At 40.9% G+C, this 20,087-nt stretch overlaps 1 protein-coding gene across 6 annotated transcripts in view; it reads left to right on the top strand.

Moving 5' to 3' along the window:
* Positions 1-20,087, top strand: part of Ncoa2 (nuclear receptor coactivator 2) — a 220,002-nt gene that overhangs the window by 65,784 nt on the left and 134,131 nt on the right. For all 6 annotated transcript variants that reach the window (XM_041667363.1, XM_041667359.1, XM_041667361.1 and 3 more), the window contains exon 2: positions 16,743-16,799. The gene's annotated coding sequence lies outside the window, so the exon portion shown is untranslated. The remainder of the gene's footprint in view (positions 1-16,742; positions 16,800-20,087) is intronic.

The raw sequence follows: 20,087 nt of genomic DNA, 5'->3' as shown, positions 1-20,087 counted from the left end.
TTTATAATAGGAATGATTCCTGAGAATTTTGCTTCTCAGTGCTGGGATAGAAACTAGGTCCTTGAGCATGCTAGGTAAGCAAGCATGCCACTACTGAGCTGCACCCACAGCCCTAGGAATGAATTTCTATTAACAGTGTGGACAAGTCCAGAGGAGTTAGAGTTGCTTCAGAACCATGAGCTCAGGCCACGACAGTCCCCAAAGTAATGGCAGCATTGCTAGTGCTGAATTTAGGGGATTGGTGAAGAAGTAGCTTCTTAGCAGTCATGGAGAGTTTACTTTGTTAAGGCATTTAACCAATAAAAAAGTAAAAACCAAAAATCCTCAAAACTTTATTATGTAACTTAGGGAAATGTTTCTAGGAATCAAATTTATGAGGTATATCCTAGCTGAGAAAGATTTCATTCTCTCTTGATAAAAGAGTCAAATATTTTCAAGCTTTCAGGAACCAATGCTATTGGTACATTGCTGTAATCTAGTGCTGGGAAGGTTAGGGAAAGCTGAGACAGGAGAATTAGAAACCCAGACTGAGTTTATACATACATACTCCTCATATGTGATACATCTTCTTTGTCTTATATCAAATACATATGTTTTACATGTGAACCTTTTATCTTCACCAATCATATATATTTTCCTTGTACTATATGCAAATCACAGTGTGTGTGTGTGTGTGTGTGTGTGTGTGTGTTTGTTGGAGGTGAACCCAGGTTTCATAGATACAAAACAAGTGGGTTGTACCTCAGCTCTCTTTTTCTCTTATTATATTGGCAATATGCAATTGTATATCCTGTGGGGGACAAAGTGACACGGGCCACTGATACAATACAGAATTGTTAAGTCAAAATGATGAAAGTAGCCATCACCTCAGAATCTTGTCTGCTTTATGGTGAGAACACAAAATTTACTCTTGACAGTTTTGAAATTTTCAGCACATGGTTACTAGCTATATCTATCTTGCTGTGCAGTTCTTTAAAAAGAGCCAACCCATAAGACATTTTCCTCCTAGCTGGGGTTTGGTACTCTATGACCATCATCTCCCCATTCCCAAATTCTTGACTTTGGTAACCACTGTTCACTAGGAGTCCTGTGGCCCATTGTTTCTGAACCTGTATATAGGTGAAGCCTTTTCTGTAGTTCGCTTATTTCCCTTAGGACAGTTCATCCCAGATTACATCGATGTTGTCACAAATGACAGGTTTTTATGGCAGAGTGCATGCTATTGCACACATACGCCATGTTGCTTATATCTACTTGGTTGATTCTATAAGCCAGCACTGGGACTCGTGCTGCAGTGAATGCTGCAGTGGGGAAACAGCGCTCTCTCTCTCTCTCTCTCTCTCTCTCTCTCTCTCTCTCTTGTCTAGAATTTTTTTTTCAAGCCCTCTCAGTTTTTACTTGGGGCGCCTATTTGTTGTATGGAGTACGCTTGTTTGTCCCTGCTGCCCAGAATTGAAATAACCACATAGAAACCGTATTAATTAAATCACTGCTTGGCCCATTAGCTCTAGCTTCTTACTGGCTAACTCTTATATTAATTTAACCCATTTCTATTAATTTGTATATTGCCATATGGCAGTGGCTTACATCATTCCCTAGGACTGGAGTTATGGGTGATTATGAGCCACGCTGTGGGTGCTGGGAACTGAACCTGGCTCCTCTAGAAGAGCAGCCCATGCTCTTAACCACTGAGCCGTCTCTCCATCTTCTGTGAATCTCTCTTGACAAACTGATTTCAAATCTCATGGCAAATAACTAGAATTGGGATTTGGGTTCTGGAGGGTAGTTTCTTGAATGATCTGGAAACCAAACCAGACTGCTTTTCTTGTGGGTTGACAGGTGCTGTTTGAGATTGGGTTGGAAAGGTGTTTAGCTTCTTTTAGTTGTTCTTTATAGTTTCACGGGACACACCCAGGGCTTGGTAAAAATGTGTGCCTTTAAAATAGCTCATTAAACAACCTGGAGCCCTATAAACCAAGTTCAGTCCCCTAACAATCTTTCTTTTTAACCTCAGGCACTTTGATTTGGGGGAGAGTACTAGGCTCTTATGTACATATGTGTTGCGTTTACCAAGGGTAGGCATGTTCTCGAAGCCTTGTGTGAAGGTGCTGTCATGCCTCTGGGGGACTGTGGGAAGCATGTATATTGCTAACTGGAACGGTGCTTTCTTAGGATCTTTCGACAAGTTACAATAATGTGTTTTACTGGTTTGGAGCAGCGTAACATTTGACCCCAGTAGCACAGTGTTTCATGAGCCAGGGTGGGGCCCAAAGTACAGTCCCAGGTCCTGCTCATTTCTCTTGTAGTCTTGGCTCTAACTGGATGCTCTCCCAGCTGCCAGCTGTGTGGCCTGGGTGAATACACTGGGCTTTGGTTGAGGCTTGTGGCAGGAATGTGGGTTCACCCTGGAGGGTTGCAAAATCACTTCTCATGTAGATATCACACTTTTTTTTGCCTCCTATGATTTGGTTTTAGATTATTTGTCTTGTGGTTTGGGTTTGTGAGTATGTGCTCTTGGCTTTCTCTTCCTTTATTCCTTTCTCCCCTCTTCACAGTGACATGAAAGAAGGAAGTACTCTCAAGATGGATTTGTGCTTGCTTCAGTAGTCACACCCACTTTTAGTGCTAGTGTGTTCTTTTTCTTCTGGCTAAGAGATCTCTGCTTGTTTTGTTTTGTTTTGTTTTCTGTAAGTGCTTTTACTGGGATCCAAAATCAAAAGTTGCAATTTGACTTTGCCTTTGCAGCCTCTTTTTTCCCTGGGAGGTGCTGGATGCCAGCTTGGTGCAGCTACAGGGTGAGTCAGACATGGAAGAGGGTGTGCAAAATTGTATGAAGAACCCTCCTGTTACTGTAAGGCAGTCAGGAATTGGAGATTTGTAGAGTTACTCCTTGATTTGTTTCTCTCAGGGGGATATATTAGAACATGAAGTTTGGGTAGTTTCACTTTTTCAATTCGAACTTCCAAAGATGTAGTTTGTTCTTACTTCCTCAGCGAATTTAGACTTGCGTTATTCCCAAACTAGTATTTCTCCGTAGCACTTTAAATGAGTTTTCTTTCCTATGCTTCTATACCCTACATTTCAACTGTGCAAATTCTTGGAAAGTCTCAGGTTGTAGACTTGACTACAGTCAGGGCATGAAACTGTTTTTAGGAAGGCATTGGCCTTTGAGCTCTAGGAAATGACTCTGCTCTCAAAAGTTAAAAGGGTAAGTTGGTTCCATGGTTCAGAGTGCTTACTGCTCCTGCAGAAAAGAGGGCTGAGTTTGCAGCACTGGCTAGGCTAATAACTAATGCCCTCTTCTGATGTCTTTGTCCCCGACTTCCCAGAAAGGTGTGAGCCCCCAGACCCACTAAAGGCAGCATTTTTTTACATTTTAATGATTTTTTGAAAGCAGCTGAACTGTTAATGAGAAACAGATTCAGACTCTTTAGTAAAATGGGGAAAAAATATTTAAAGAGTCTGTAATTTTTTTTTAAATTACAACACTGCTCGGCCTATTAGCTCAGGCTTCTTATTAACTAACTCTTATTTTCTATTATTTTTTATTGCCATGAAGTTGTGGCCTACCTTCTGTTCAGTGTCTGTCTTCTTCGGCAGCTGCATGGCATCTCTCTGACTCCACCTACTCTCTCACTGTATCTTTTCCAGCCTGGCTATATTCTGCGCTGCTATAGGCTGAGAGGATAATTTCACATCAGGCTTCTCCCCAAGTAATCTGTAGATTTCTGGGAGTGAGTCCAGTTGTGGAACGGTAGATAGTTGAAGAACATGGCCTGCCAGTCTTTCTCGTTTGATGACAGGTACACATAATCACATGGCCAGGCTACACAGCTCAACTGTGCTCTCCCCACATGGAGCTCAAGATGTAACACACAGGGACAACTTTCACCTTCCTCAGGAGAGCCCCATTTGACTTCTTTTTAAATTTCCTTTTTGCACTGTGTAGTGAATACTGTTGGGTGCCATGTTTAAAGAATGTTCTAGAACCTTCAGGGCAGTTTTCCTTGAAGTGAGCTGACAGTAAAGAAATGTTTCGGGGTGCGTGTGTGTTTCAGTTTAACAATTTACAGAGTGTAGTCTTATTTCTCTCATCAATACCTTTTGGGATGTCATGAATTTTGGATAGTTTCATCATTTTGTTGTGATTTTTCAAAAGATACTTTCATTACCACTGTCTCAAGCAGCTTTTTATTTATTACTTGCAGAGTGGTGACTGGTGTGGGAAGTCCTTCTGTCTATCTTTTGCTTCTATAGGTTAATGAATAAAGCTGTTTCTGCCAGTGGCTTAGTAGAATAGAGCTAGTCAGGGAATGCTGGGAGAAGGCAGAATCAAAGAGAAGCCACGTAGCCCCGCCAGAGACAGATGCTGGAGGGAACTTTATCTGGTAAGCCACAGCCAAGTGGCGATGTACAGATTGATAGAATAGGTTAGTTTAGGACATAAGAGTTAGCCAGCCAGACAAGCAGTGATTTAAATAATATACTTTCTGTGTGATTATTTTAGGAGTCTGGGTGGCTGGGAAACAAACAAGCAGCTTCCCCCAATAGGTGACTTTGTAGAATTTTTCTTCATGTCAGGAAATGGGAGAACTGTGGGTTGGTGACACATGCTATTCTCTATGGTGTCTTTCCTGGATTGGTTTTGTGTCAGTGGAGCTTCTTGTTCATTTCCCGGCTGCTCAGACCAGAATAATCACACATAAACTATATTAATTACAACACTGTTTGTCCAATAGGTTAGGATTATTTTTAGCTAGCTCTTAATTCTTAAATCTATTAATCTGTGTTTCCCCACAAGGCTGTGGCTTACTGGACAAGGTCCTGGCATCTATCTCCTTCGGCAGCTACATGGTGTCTCTGATTCTGCCTACTCTCACTACATATCTCTTCTAGCCTGGGTATATTCTGCTCTACTATAGGCCAAAGCAGCTTTAATCATTAACCAATTAAAGCAACAAAGGACATCCTGCACCATCTTCTCTTTTCTAAGATTTTAAAATATATGTTGCTTTAGCTTTGTAGCCCCCAGAATTAAATGTCTCTCTGCAGTCAAAAAAGAGAACACAATAATATGCATAATCCAGACTCTGTATATTTCATCTTTATGCGGCTTGTTTTTATTTACTCCTTTAATCTTTGAATGTCTGTCGAAAGACTTTATTTTTTAAATCTATTTTTTTAAAAAAAGCTGTCTATATATTTTTCTTCTCTTTCTCAAGCCTACATACGTTTTTTAAATATACCGTAAACTGTTCAGAGGTTTATTTTTGTCTGAATCTGTCCTCGTTGCGTATTGTAATCACTTTCTAACTGGGAACACCTAAATTTTAAATGCTAAGTGGGCATGGCTAGAAACAACTCCGCAACCCTTTCTGTTGGCTCTGTACAGTTCAACATGGTGGCGATGTGTTCACTGCCTCTGTAAGCCACGCTCACCAGCTCAGCTCCAGGGGTTCTATGTCGCCTGTAAGCAATTTCTAACACACTGCTCTCAGACGCCATTTCAGTGCAGGACATCCCAAAAGAACCAAATTTCATGCTATTAGCATGAACCAGGAAACCTTCCCTTAAAGAAGCTGTGCAGTTTTTGCTGTTAATGCTGAGTCAGGAAGCCTTCTCTTAAAGAAATCACGCCTCTACTTATCTCTAGCAAACAGAGCCCACCTGAGAAAATGCTGCTACCAAGAAGCCATGCTTAACTCTGTTTTTTTTCTGTCTACAGTTCCTTCCTATGGTCTGTCGGGTTTTATGTGGATGTAGTTGCCCCACATTGGGTGCCATCAATAAACAAAAACTATATTAATTATAACACTGTTTGGCCAATATCTTAGGCCTATTTTTAGCTAGCTCTTAAATCTTAAATTAACCCATTTCTATTTATCTGTGTTTTGCCATGAGGTTGTGACTTACTGGGTAAGGTGCTGGCATCTGTCTCCTTCCACAGCTATATGGCATCTCTTTGACTCCACCTACCTTCACGCTATATCTCTTCCAGCCTATATTTTGCCCTGCTACAAGCCAAAGCAGCTTTATTCATTAACCAATAAAAGTAACACATATACAGAAGGACACCACATGTCATTTTTGTGCATGCTGTGCTTTGTGTTAAAATAGGACTTGCTGTGTATCTCTGGAGAACAGTGTTGCTATTGAAATGTACTTTGTATCTCAAATGTTATGGTCTGTTGGCAGAATCACCTTCTCAATTCTAAAATGGATATGATGGGAGAAGGTGGGAGACTGCTGTGTGTAGGTGTTTAAGTACTAGGAATTTCCTTGAATGTCTGGAATCTTCTAGCCAATACAGACTGATTCTGTTTTCCTAAACATTTTTTTTGTATCTTTAGAAACAAATATATACCTGTTTTGCTGTAGCCTCCTCTCCTCTAAAAGCAGTGACATATACATATATATATATATACATACATACATTTTATATATATATATATATATATATATATAACCTTTTGCTTTCGAGTTTTCTCTTTCATAAATAGGGCAAACCCACTTGTCAGATCCTCTGTGACTGAGCCTGTGTGTAAGTCTTACCTGTGGATGCTGGCTCCTGGTCCATAGACAGCACCATGGAAGTTTAGTGTGGGCCTCCTTGTTACCTTCTATGCTAATGTTGGCTAAGTGTACATGCTTCTCGTGAACTGAGTGTCCTCTGGTTTTTTAGCAGCGGCTCTAGCAACAAGAGCTCAATGTATTGTCATTCCTGTCAGTACTTATGCCCCTTGTTGCAGTCATGAGAGGAATTTTAGTGCTTTATTTGTGGTTGTTCTTGACAGCTTGACAGCTTGACAACATTGGCTACCAAGGTTTCAGGTGAGCCCAGAATAAGCATGCAGTGTTAAAGTGAAAATTGCAAAATGATATGCTTTTTAATATAGTTATGTGTAGGTTTAGAAAGTAAGTATAAATGTTTTGATATTTATTTTGAGCGGGGGGGGGGGGGGGGTGGATGGTCTTACTACACAGTCCAAGCTGGCCTTGATCACCTGTCTCCTTGGTGCTGGATTAAAGGTATCTGCCACCACCCCTGGCCAGTTCCATTTGTTATTTAGGAAATAATGGTTTTTTTAAAATGTGAGAAAGTGTTTTGTAAGATGCTTTAAAAAAGGGCATTAGAATGATACTTGGTATTTTAAGAAACTGAATTATGAAATGCTGTATTAAACTAAAATGCCAATGTGCATTGTTACTTTAAAAACAACAAATTGGTGGCGCACGCCTTTAATCCCAGCACTTGGGAGGCAGAGGCAGGTGGATCTTTGTGAGTTCGAGACCAGCCTGGTCTACAAGAGCTAGTTCCAGGACAGGCTCCAAAACCACAGAGAAACCCTGTCTCGAAAAACCAAAAAAAAAAAAAAAAAAAAAAAAAAAAAACAAATTCACTGACAAGACATCGGTTATTGGTGAATTTTGGTGAACACACCAAAATCCCCCAAAATTCATTAGTTATTAACACATTTTAACTTAGTAACTCAATTGAAACTTCCTATGCCAGGATTCTTGACATAAAGGCCTAAAACTATGTTATTTTAGGAAATTTAAGATGCACACTCGGGTGGATCTCTGAGCTTGAGGTCTACAGAATAGTTTCCGGACAGCTGGGGCTGCTACACAGAGAAACCCTGTCTTGAAACAGCAACAACATAACCGAAAAGCAACCGAAAAGCAAACGAAAAGCCACAGCATTGCAGCCCTAAAAAACAATGTATCCGAGATACAACATTGCAGCCCTAAGGAACAATGTATCCGAGATACAGCATTGCAGCCCTAAGGAACAATGTATCCGAGATACAGCATTGCAGCCCTAAGAACCGTGACTCCACTAAAAATGCTTTGTTTCTTACTGCTGTAAACTTATTTGTAGTTTTTTTTTGGAATTGCAAGCGATTATTTTTCTAGTAATTTCTTGTGAGCACTAAGCTAAGAGTCAGAAGATCTAAATTCTAGACTTTTTGTTGGTTGAGTTTTTTTTCCAGTGTTTGAATGGTTGCATGATGGCATCACAGACGCCTTTACTTCCCTCACTTAGTGTTTTCCCTCACTGTCCGTCCTGCTCTTGTTCTCATAGTCCTGTGTCTTCTACTTTATATCATGTATGTTTATAGTATGTTTGCATATGTTTATACTGTGGCTGAGTGGCTTTAGTCACATCCAAGGGCATCATAGCACCTTCCTTCTGGCATTTTCTGGGGGTAATTACAGGTTTATCACACCTCACAGAGCTGCAAGCTGCAATGAGAAAGTAAGAGAAGGGCTATCAGGTATTTAGTGTAAGATTAGAGAAATAATTTTACCTTTTAATCAAACAAATGAAATGTATACCTTAAATGTATTGTGAAAGGACTGTTGTTACATGAACCCATGGGAGTCTGTTAAGGTTCTCGAGTTTTAGATTTAAAATGTGAATAAATACTCACTGACACAGAACAGACTAGATTCCACCTTGTTCCAACTGCTGTGTCTTGCCATTCTGCCCAGGGGAGATGGGGACCAACCACCCCTTGCCCTGTTTAGACCACCCTGGAGAGAGAGTAGTGGGAGGGGGTGAAGGAGTGAGATGAGACCCCTCTTTTAGCAGTCACTTAAACAGACAAGACCACGCCCCAAAAGTGATTGGCAAAATGGATCCAAATACTACAACAGGCTGTGAGGGGTTTTGTTTGTTTGTTTGTTTTAAGTGAGACAGAAGTTTGAAGGCCCAGGAGTTCTTTTGTCACTGATAAACCTGAGGCCTGGAGATGCTAAGTGCTGTCCTCAGAGTATTGCTGGGTGTCTGGCCCCTTGAGAAGAGAGGGGTCTTGGTTCTCAGAGGCCCCCAGTTTTGTGTTTTTAGACTCCCGAGGCACCTCTTCCAGGTGGTGATGCTTTCATGGTTTTAATTTTTACTAAGTGTTAGTATGTGTGTTCTTGTGCACACTTGTGCTACAGCACACAAGTTGAAGTCACGGACAACTAGAGGGAGTGGATTCTCTCTACCATGTAGGTCCCAGGGATCAAACTCAGCAGCTCCAGGTGTTACTTTCTACAGCTGAAGGTTACTGTTGTCAAGCTCAGGTTTTGACTTTCATAGTATTTTGCACAAAATATTAATAAGCTAATACTTAACAAGAAGAAATTTTCTTTTGTATTATGTTTTATAAAGGAAATTGACATAGCACCAAGTATTGAAATTAGAAGAGGCAGCTCACCAGTCTGAACAACATGACAAGACCCCTTCTCTTTGGTAGGCAGGCAGGCAGGGTAGGTGGTGAGAAAAGGGAAAAGAGCAAGTATAATCTTTCCCCTTGAGAATATAGTTGCCTGATGACTGTTTTGTTCTTTCACAGCATGGGATCAAGCAATTTTCTTATGTCTAAAAATACGTTGTAGAATATTGACCCTTCTTTGTGTTCCCTTTGGCATCATACGACATTTGAGGAAAGAAAGCTGCAAATAGGAGAAAGTGTGAATTATTTTAGAACCTAGAGAATAACTTTATGAAAGGTTACATTGTCTGTGCCTTAATAAAAGAAGTGGTTGAAACTATTTTAGTCCAAGGAATAGTGTGTTTGTTTAAACTGTAGCATGCCTAGACAGAAATAAATCCCGCTAGAGTGGTAGCTCACGGCTGACCTTGTTTTCCCATTCTGGGTCCCAAAGTCGCAGCTACAGTAAAGCAGAGAATTCTCTTAGCCCGTTTGTAATGCATCTTAAAAGGGTCTCGCAGCTAATACTCAGTGAGGAAAAAATAAAAAGGATTAGTTCCGCATGCCATGGATTTATAGTCTGAAATAGAAACCGAAACATTTTACTATATAGTACAGTTAACTAAAGCATGGGTAATTCTGCAAACTATATGTGACCTTTTGTGGGAGTTTGATTCCATCTTCATTCCTTCTCATGAAGGAACTCAGACTATTTGATCAAATTTGGTTGCTTTTTTTGATTAATGTTCCCCGTAATTTTTGTGAGGGGAAAAATATACAGGAATACATTATGATCACACTTTGAATTTAAGTATGGGAAGACATACTTCAAATATATTTCAGGTGTTCTGAATTTGTGTGTGCGTGCACATGCACATGTGGGTGCCTGTGTGTGTACACGCGTGTGCCTGCAGAGATCAGAAAGGTGTTATATATCCAGAGTTGGAGTTATAGGTGGTTGTAAAACACCTGATGAGGATGCTGGGAATTGAACTCAGGTCCTCTCTGGAAAACAGTATGCACAGTAAAACTGCTGAGTCATCTCTCCAACTCCAGTTGTAAAAATCCATAGAGGGTCTCAGACTTATAGTAGTTGCATGGATGGTGTTTAGTGCTGAACACCGCGTTGACTTTGACTTAAGATCTTCGCAAGGCTGCTACCAGGTAGTGTGATTGGTTTGTAATAATTGGCAGGCAGCAAGTCATAGCCCAAATAGCCACGGTCAGAAGCAAGAACATCAAGGTAGTGCACATCCAAACTCTGAGGTGTGGGAGGTCAGCTGTGGTGTTTGTCCGCATATTTCCGGGGTCTGCCACTGTAAATACACGACAGGTAAATGATCCCCAGTCAGCGTGGGCCTTTCTTGTGTTTGATATCATTCCGGCAGGCTTCTCTCTGATCTTGAGAAATGTTTTTGATTTTTTTTTCTGGCTTTAAAGCCCTTACTATATTACTATATATACAAGCTGTTAGTTTTTATTCTGTTACGTGTATTTTTATTCTGTCTCATTCTGTGTTAGGAGTTTGACAGCCTGGCCCAGCAGTTGCATATATTGTACATGATCTCCATGCCTCACTGCCTTGGACATCTCAACCAAGTGCTGCCGGAGCCATAGGACATTGAGGCCAAGGACATAGGGTTCTGATGCCGATGCCTGAGGACTACACGCAGGCGTCAACATCTCAATGATGTTGCCTATCTTGCAAGGCTGTCAAGTTTCTTGGGGAGGGTAGTTAACATCTTTATTCTAGGGGAGAAGTAGCAAAGGTAATGGCCATCTTTGGTCTTTCACACTTCCACATAGGGATCATGTTCTGTGTACCACTTCACCATGTCAGTGACATGATCAGAGTTGCCACCTGTTTTGGGTGAATACAGATTTTCTGGTATGGAGGACTGTCACTGTGCTGTGGGTCTTTTTTTTTTTTTTTTTTTTGTGGCTGTCTTCCTGCTGTACCCGCTGTTCTTGGTGTACTTGAAGGGTGTTTAACACCTTTCCTGAGGATGTATGCTCAATGTGGACTTGCCTTGTAGAACCAGAGTCCCCTGAGGGAGCATCTGCACACTGTGAGCACACCTTTATATCATTTGATAGGCCCATGATACCCAGATACTGTCAACTCAGATGAGAAAGTTTGTATTAACGCCACAAAACAATACGCTTCCTACCTAACAATAAAGACAGAATCTTCAAATTTAATAAAATTTACTTTTGCAGAGGAAGTCCGGGCATTTTTTCTTACTCATTTAAGTTAAACCACAGCAGCTTTGTTCTGCACCACACCCTAAGGCACACTGTGAGGGCACTATATTTGCCTTAATTTGGTATATCAGCAAATTTTTGAAAAAAAAACCCTTGCATGAATAAATTTTAAAAACTGTACATTGATTGTATAGCTATGTTTATTTTTGTGAATAATGAGGAAATTTTACTTGTATAGTAGCTTCTGGGCCAGGCAGCCTGTTTAGTGCGTTATTTGATTTCTTTTACTGCATGTTTTCTTTTCAGTAGGATCAATGTCACTAACTAAACACAAACTGTGAAACTATGAAATGGAAGTAGTAGATTGCTTGGTGAGCCTCACAGCTCAGACTCTTTTGAATTCAGTGTGCACTCCTTTTTTTTTATTTTGAGAGATTCATACGTGTATAACATTTCACACCATGTTCACCCTACCCACACCTCCCTCGGTACTATTTTCAGTGCATGTACAAGCTGTATTTTCCCTCTTCCCTGCTTTCTTTACCCAACCTTATAAAGAACTGGGTATCAAAGAAATGAAAATAGCAGCAATGTCTGGTAAAGTACAACACAAAGCCTGAGATATTGAATGGCATTGGCTCTCAGCCGTGTGGTCTCAGTCGGTACAGTGGTCCCCCTCGGATAGCAGTTCTACCCTGTGGGTCACAACCATCGGAAATCCCATAAGTGATTCTTACGAACCCCCACCATAAATTTATTTTTATTGTACTTTATAACTAATTTTGCTATTGAGTGGTGTCTTACTTCCTAAGACCATTGAAAAGATTTGTTTTCTGCTGGACTTAACCCACAGACAGTTTCGACTTGTAGTTGAGGACCATTGTGCTATGACTTAGCATATCTGCCTGTTGGTCATTTTACATTGGCATCTAAATCAAAGTATGGGACTCCACTAAAACCCATCCTGGGTATCTTAGGTCATTGTGTGCACTCTGCAGCCCAAACATCTCTGGTGTAGAGAAGGAACTGAGCAATTCCAGGTTACTTCTGGCACTTTTTTCTCCATTAGGTTTCAGAATTGTCTCACTTTCTTTTTCAGTCCCGTCTCCAGTGTCTGATGAAGTTGAGCTCTCTTCACTTCTGTTTTCCTTCCAGCGTGGTGTTATTTTCTGTTCTCTTTGCTTTTGTTGACACAAGCAATTGAGTGGTCTTGTTAGAGGGCTACTTTGCAATTCCTTGTGAGGTAGTTTCTGGCAGCTGTGTGAGGCTGGGCATTACAAAGCATCTTTCTAATGTTCAGCTGGGTTTTCTGAGAGGAGTAAGAAGTGGGGGAGAGACGGGGGGGGGGGGCAGCAGGAAGGCTTTTTGTCCTCTCATTTTAATGTGAGTAAGTCACTTAATGTTTCCGATGCACAGTTTATTGGCACTAATAGGCATCTGTCTGTGACAAGCATTTGCAATAATTCATGTAAAAGTTACCACAGAGCCATTGGCATCTGCTTCTCAGCAAAATGTCGCGCCTGTTTCTTTATGTCTGGATAGTAAAGTGCCATTTGCTTTACCTGACTCAATTGAGGGTCTTGTAATCAGTCATTGTGATCATTGCTGCAGTGAACAGAGGCGTGTCATCTTGTGTCACTGACTTATTTCCCTTTGGATGTAACACATAGGATTGGTGTGACGTGGATGAGCCCAGAGGACATTATGTTATGTAGAGTAAGTCAGACACAGAAGGACAAATACCATATGTTCTCACTTATGTGTGGTAATTTAAAACTTGATCTCAATGACCTGGAGATTAGAATAGTGGTTCCTGGAAGGGACAGCTAGTGGCTACTATGGGTGGGGGAATAAGCTCTACCTTTCTATAGCACTCGAGGAATGCTGTGGTTGGTTGTTCCTGTAGATTTGAAAACAACTTGTAAAAAAGATTTATTCCCAGTACAAACTAATGATAAATGTTTGAGTGCTGGGGTTCCCAGTGGCCCTGTTCTCAGGTATTCCTGTTGTATGCACACACCGAGGTGCCTTACTGCTCTCCATAGGTTTGCACTTTGTGTTGTTAGATGTTTTGTCTATTAATTCTCAAACTGTCATGCCTTTTTACAAGCAGTACGTTAAGATATGGTGTTTAGGATTTATTGTTCTTGGATTCATAAAATCTCTTTTATTCAGGATGAGTAGAGAAATATGTTACCCATAGGACAGCACAAGCAACTGGAATCCAAAACTTCAAAATCCAGACCAGGTTTTGTTGGGGAGGTGCCAAGAGGAAGGAAAGGGATAGTCAACCTTTTCACCTGCTGCCCTCCGTGTTCGTGTGTGTGTGTGTGTGTGTGTGTGTGTGTGTGTAGCTTCCATTTATTCTATTGAGATGATATGTGGTGACAGTGACATCATTTGACAGAGAGATCTTTGATAGACAGGTGTCTTCTGCTTGTTGAGGGTGTGTTGGGAGTTAAAGATTGTCCCTGGCCTGTATGGAGAGATCATAGGTTTGAGTGTTAACTTTTGATCCATTTCTTTGCTACTTCTTTGTCTAAAGATATCCTATATTTTGGGTAGTTTTGAAGTATCTTACAGGCTTGTCTACCTTAAACTCAGCAATATAAAAGGAAGGGTTAAGGGTTCATTTATTTTTTAGTGTGATTGATTTCATCAACAATAATTAGGAATTAAAAAAAAACTAGAAGAAGGAGAATGTCTGAAGAGAGTTTATAATTTGAGATTGTCCACATGACTGATCTAAAGACAGTCAACAGTTTTTGTGGAGCCTGGTGTGGTTATCCATGTGACATGTTCTAGTGATGGTGGGAAACTAGCCTGAGCCTTGTGAATCCCAAGATCGCCTCAAGGATGGCTGCTGCCTTTCCCTGTCCTCGGAGAGCTCCCTGTAGATAGGAAGAAAATGTAATGGTAATGGTCATTTGCACCTGCTGGGCTCAGATCCTTATTTCTTTTTCATTTGCCGTATCTGTCTTTCTCTCATTGTTTAAAACTGTTGTTTTAAAGGGACCAGTACTTTCTTATTATCAAATCAGGTAGGGACTCAATTCTTGGAATGGAACAATGTGCATCTCGTCTGGCATGCCCTGCCCCGACCTGCTGGCCTTCCACCTGTTAGCTACTTTGTTTGCGCTTATTTTCCGGTGTTGGTGTTTCTCTGGGCTTAGCTCCAAGCCTATAACTGTCCTTTCTTTGTATGCTTTGCTCAGAAGATCTTAACCACTACTAATTTAGGTTTTCAGATTAGTCTTTGAATTTAGTATCGTTAGTCCTCTTGTAAACATTCAACTCAACAAGTATGAAATGAACTTTTGTGTCACTAAGCAAGAATATCGAGCTTTTCTGACATAATGTGTGCCTCAGGAGGCTGAGGCAGGGGATCATAAACAAGGTATAGTCCAGCAGAGGCAGTTGTTTCAAGAGTGGTAGTCTAGCACCCCACCCCCACCCCCTGTGCTAGGCAAACGGTGCCTAGTCCAGTGTATGTAAGTCTTATGATTCAGCATTGATTCTTCTTTTCACTAAAGTTTTTATTACTCTATATTTTAGGATATATTATAAAATCTGTGTATATATATGTGTGTGTGTGTGTGTGTGTGTGTGTAGTTTTCTTGAAGATGACCCTATGATTGGAAGCACACTAAGTTAAAAATCTGGCTTTAATTTTTACGTGGTAGGTTTTGATCTCAATAGAAAAAATTAAGCAACCACACATCATAGACTGTGGGCATATAGTTGTGTGTGACTGAAGCTGTTAAAGAATTTCAAGTGTCCTTCTGCAGCTTTCTCTGTCCCTGTATGTCTTCAGCGTTTGCCAGCCTCCCTGCCTGTCTTGGTGACTGGAGTGGTGATAGCTTGACAGGGGCCAGTCTAAGATCCTCGGTAGGAACATGCAGGGTGGCAGTTGTCTGGCGCCCTTTGGCCAGTCAGTCACTGATGTCTTCGTAATAGCCAGTGTTGGCTTTTCCGGTGTATGTCAGAAATGCCGGAAGTTGACTTAGGTGGCCCAGCACCTTTTTCACACATGGCACTACTCCGCTCAATAGGAAATGGCTTCCTTTGGTTGGTGGCAACTTTGATCGAGAAAATTACATGGCATAGGACTCAGGAAAAAACATTAATGCTAGTCTGTTCACAGTGTGGCATCAGAAATCACAGGAAAACTGTTTTCAGGGGCTCAGATCGCTGCCTTCTTGTTAGGTTAGCAAAAAGTGATAGAATTATTAAAGCAGTGACCTTCTGTGAACACCCTGCAGGTGTGGCAGCCATGTACCTTGCTCCCAAGGCACGCCTCGGGAACAGCATGGGCTAGAGCTGCCGTGCAGATGGAAACACAGGTGATGCTGTACCGTGTGCTCACCCAGTGAGAGTCCAGTAGTGCTGCCGATGGTTCCTTTTGACACAAAAATAAAGTACAGTCTCTCTTTCTCTCCAGGTATATTAAATGCCCTTTGGTCAGTATTACAGTTGTCACTTCATTCTCTTCCGCGGCTAAATTTGCTTCCTCTAGAATGTTTATAATCACTTATCAACAAAATAAAAGACAATACTGTTCCTCATCTATCTCTCAGCCCTCAATTAGGTTAACAGGCTGGAGAGATGGTGCTGGCAACTGAACTCCAGGCCGCTACAAAGCAGCAGGTGCTCCTAACTGCAGGGATGTCTCTCCAGCCTGTTAACCTAATTGCTTAGAAGAAGCAAAACAGTTGTCACCCACCATTATGGTTGGGTCTGTGCGTATACATGGAGTACACCCTTTACTCCAATAGACTTTTCTTCAGATAGCAAATTGTTCCGTCATTTTTATGCTACAATTACTACATAGGTACTTTTATTTTTGTAATTTTTACTTTCAAAGGTTCTGTACTGGAAAACTCTTAAGCATGACACATTAGTTATTATGTGAATTTTATTTGTTTAATCAGAAAACATGTACTGCAGCATGTTATAGTGTACAGGCCCTGTGCTGGTCCTAGAAGTCCAGAGTGGCCATGGGTATCCCGTACTGCCTGTGCTGCGGCCATTCATCTTCAACCTAGTGGAGAGAGCTGCCCATTGATTAGCAGTTGAAATGTAGCTGTGAGAACTGTCATTCACAGTGCATTGTTCCTTGTATATTTTGTCCTGTGCTGCGTAAGTAGAAGTGATGCCGAGGTCATTCTGCCTCTTGGCTCGCTGTGCAGTGCAGTGTAGGGCTGACTAGTGAATGTTGCTTGTGCACTGGGAGTGATGAACAAGTATTAGCCGTGTATTGATTGTGAACATCTTACCTGCTGACGAGCTCAGTGAGTTTCTCTCTTCACTAATGTTTGTTTGTTCATATTGCAGATTCTGCTCAGATTTGGCTTCAGATGAACAGATCTTCTGCACTGTGTACAGGCACAGGTGAGTTTATTATGTTGTACAGGCACAAGCATTGAGTCTTTTATGTTGTGATGACTTTTTGTAAGATTAAGTATTTTACATTATCTGATATATTAGAAAAGTAATAAGTAAATAAGATGGATGTAAATGAAAAGAGAACAGAACTTACCAATTTTCCTGCATGTTTCTGCTGTGAAAGTTCATTATGAATGTCTTAAAATGACATCTGAAGGTGAAACACCATGTGTTTGTTGTTGCTCAGTTTCTATTTGGAAAGAGTCTTAAGTATACATGCTGGACAAATTGATTAGTTAGTTCATTAAATTTTAACTTTAGAGCCTGGAAAAATGTTTTCGCTTATTTTTTATGTAAAATATTGTTTGCTTGTTATTAAACTGGCATAATGTAGAAGAAAAGAAAAATTGCTCTAGATTTCTGGCAGCAAATCTCAATGTTAGTGGATAGTTGGGTGTTGTGAAGTCCTGTTTGGCCTTTTTTGTTAGTGGCTGCTATTACACATTCATACTGTGTGTTGATGATATTCATTAACCCTTATTAAGATACTCCCTTTACATCTTCATTTCTAACCCCCTCTCCCTGAGAACATAGGCTTCTTTAACATGGGGGGGGGGGCTGGGTCTGTTTGATGCTGCGTCCTCAGTCTTTAGAACACTGCTGCTTTTTTTTTTTTGGTTTTTTGAGACAGGATTTCTCCATAGTTTTTGGTTCCTGTCCTGGAACTAGCTCTTGTAGACCAGGCTGGCCTCGAACTCACAGAGATCCGCCTGCCTCTGCCTCCCAAGTGCTGGGATTAAAGGCGTGCGCCACCACCGCCCGGGAGAACACTGCTGCTTTATATAGTTAGGGCTGAATGAAGCCATTAAACAGTGGAATGTGAGTATCTAAAGTGCACTTAGATTCAGTCTGTACGTACAAACAAAATAATCTGCACGATGTGCATAAGGCTCTTAAATGCTATGAAAGGTTAGCCTGTTTAAGGACAAGGCCTCCGTCAATGCTCTGTGGTTCTTATGGTGAAGTATACCCTTTCCTGTTGTTGGTGGGCATTCAGCCTTCAGTGGTGGCGAATTTGCCTCATTACTTGGCTTGGAGGTCTGATTAGACATTAGTCTTCTTGAAGTCTGTGATTAAAAAATACAAAATGGTTGCATTTCAACAAATGGATGAGGACTTGATGTTTGACTAAACAACCCAACACACAGGCATGCACCTGGACGACTCTCTGCACTAATACCACCCAGTCACAGGTCAGAATCGACGGCTTAGTGCTCTAGAATGTCTTTCCAAAACACCAAGGAGTGCACCTATTCTGTGAGTTTATTCTGAACTAGAATTACTTCATTGTAATGACCTGTGTCTACCAGGCTTCTTCTATTGACACCTTCTTGTGTATATGTGAAGCTCAAGCTACCTTGAGCTGCTTACAACATGTAGATTAAAAGAGAAATAAAGCATTTCTTCATACAGTTATCCATAAGACTAAGTGTATCTTTACAGTTTATTTAGGCGTGACTATTTGGCATTAGCACTGCTTCCATTTCCATTTTTGTCACTATCTTGAGACCCTGTATTCCAAGGAAATCAAAGAAGTTATTAACAGTAAGCTTTGGAAGTGTGTGTTTTACAACTCATTTGAACATAGTAGGTTGTCTGGAGGTTGTTTGCTGCTTACTATTTAGTGGGTGGTGCATGGGTGTCTGCACCAGTGCGCTTGTAGACATGTAACGTAATCTCCATTCTCATGGTGGGGGCATACCAGGGGAGAAAGCAGGAATGACTGTGCTTGTTCCCAAGTGAGGAGTGAACGGGTTTAAAAACTGAAATACAGGTCTTCAGAGCAGAGTACAGAGTTGCTTATCTCAAGTACTTCTTAGAAGAGTCGGAGTGACGATTTTGAGGGTTTTGTTTCCTTCAATTCAACAGTCTTGGCATTTTGGGTGCCGTTTAGATAAATATTTAACAAGAAGTAAGTCACTGACAATTGTGTGGACCTAGCAGAAGGGACTGAGGTGTCACAGACATCGAGCCTATTTTCTGTGAATGGACTGCCACAGCCTGGGTGACTCAGTGGGATGTGCAGGAAGCCTGTAGTAAACCTGCCAGCACTGCCCTCTGCCTGGAAGCACTCTTTGAGGCCTTCATCTTAACCCTGCAAGCTTGTCTTGAGGAAGTGACATGATCTTCATGGTTGGCTTGGTGGCTCGGTAAGGGGAGTGGAGGCCAGGGAGCCGCTGTCTTTCAGTTTCTCTTTCATTAAGAAAGCTATTTGATCTGGTTAGTAATTCTTTAATCTGGCAGTTTTACTAGTTCAGCAAATAATTTTTTCTCTGCATTATCAAATGGAATATGATAAGATAGTCTTGAACTGTATTTTAAAACTATTTTAGTGACTTACATTATGATGTTTGAAAAGAATAGAACTATGAAACTTCTTTGATTTAATTTTATTAAATTAAATTTTATATCATGAGTGTCTTAATAACATACAGTAATATACTTTGCCTTACTAGCCCAGCAGGATCTGGATTTTCTCAGTAAGTGCTGTAAGTGATCTTAGTTTTTCTTTATTTTACATCATAGTACAATATTCCTTATTTAACTCTCTAATTACTACTGTTGAACTTGTTCACAGAGACATGTAGTGTATATCCAAGTCAGGTTCTTGGGTTTTATTTTTAGAAGAGGTCTCACTGTGTAGACCAGACTGGCATTGAAGTCATAGGAACCTGCCTGTCTCCTGAATGCTGGGGTAAAGGCACGTGTCACCAAACCCAGGCAGGGTCTATCTTTTAAAAATATCTGTAGAAAATAATGACTTGTGAGATAATGTCATCTTTTAAATACATTTATAACAGCTTCCAAAGGCCAGTTTGTTACTGTGTTAGCCAATGGTGCATATTTAATATGTCTACTTTGAACAGTCTGGTTTTCTTGCTTCTTATTTAATTTTTTTTTTTTTTTGGATTTTTCGAGACAGGATTTCTCCGTAGCTTTTTGGTTCCTGTCCTGGAACTAGCTCTTGTAGACCAGGCTGGCCTCGAACTCACAGAGATCCACCTGCCTCTGCCTCCCGAGTGCTGGGATTAAAGGCCTGCGCCACCACCGCCTGGCCTTGCTTCTTATTTAAAAACAAAATAAAAACCCTTCTGTTGGGCCACAGTGCCTTCTTTCGTCAGTTTCAGAGTGATGTGACTTCTCATCAAAAGCCAGATGGTTGATCTTACCTCTTGATCTTTTGTATTTGAGGGCAGAGGAGGGAGAAGTGCACGTATATGACAGATATATAGA

Source organism: Microtus oregoni, unplaced genomic scaffold, assembly GCF_018167655.1.
Source record: "Microtus oregoni isolate MIOR12 unplaced genomic scaffold, Mior012 000017F_ref0000208, whole genome shotgun sequence".
Lineage (NCBI taxonomy): Eukaryota > Metazoa > Chordata > Mammalia > Rodentia > Cricetidae > Microtus > Microtus oregoni.
This window is presented reverse-complemented; position numbering and strand designations above follow the sequence as displayed.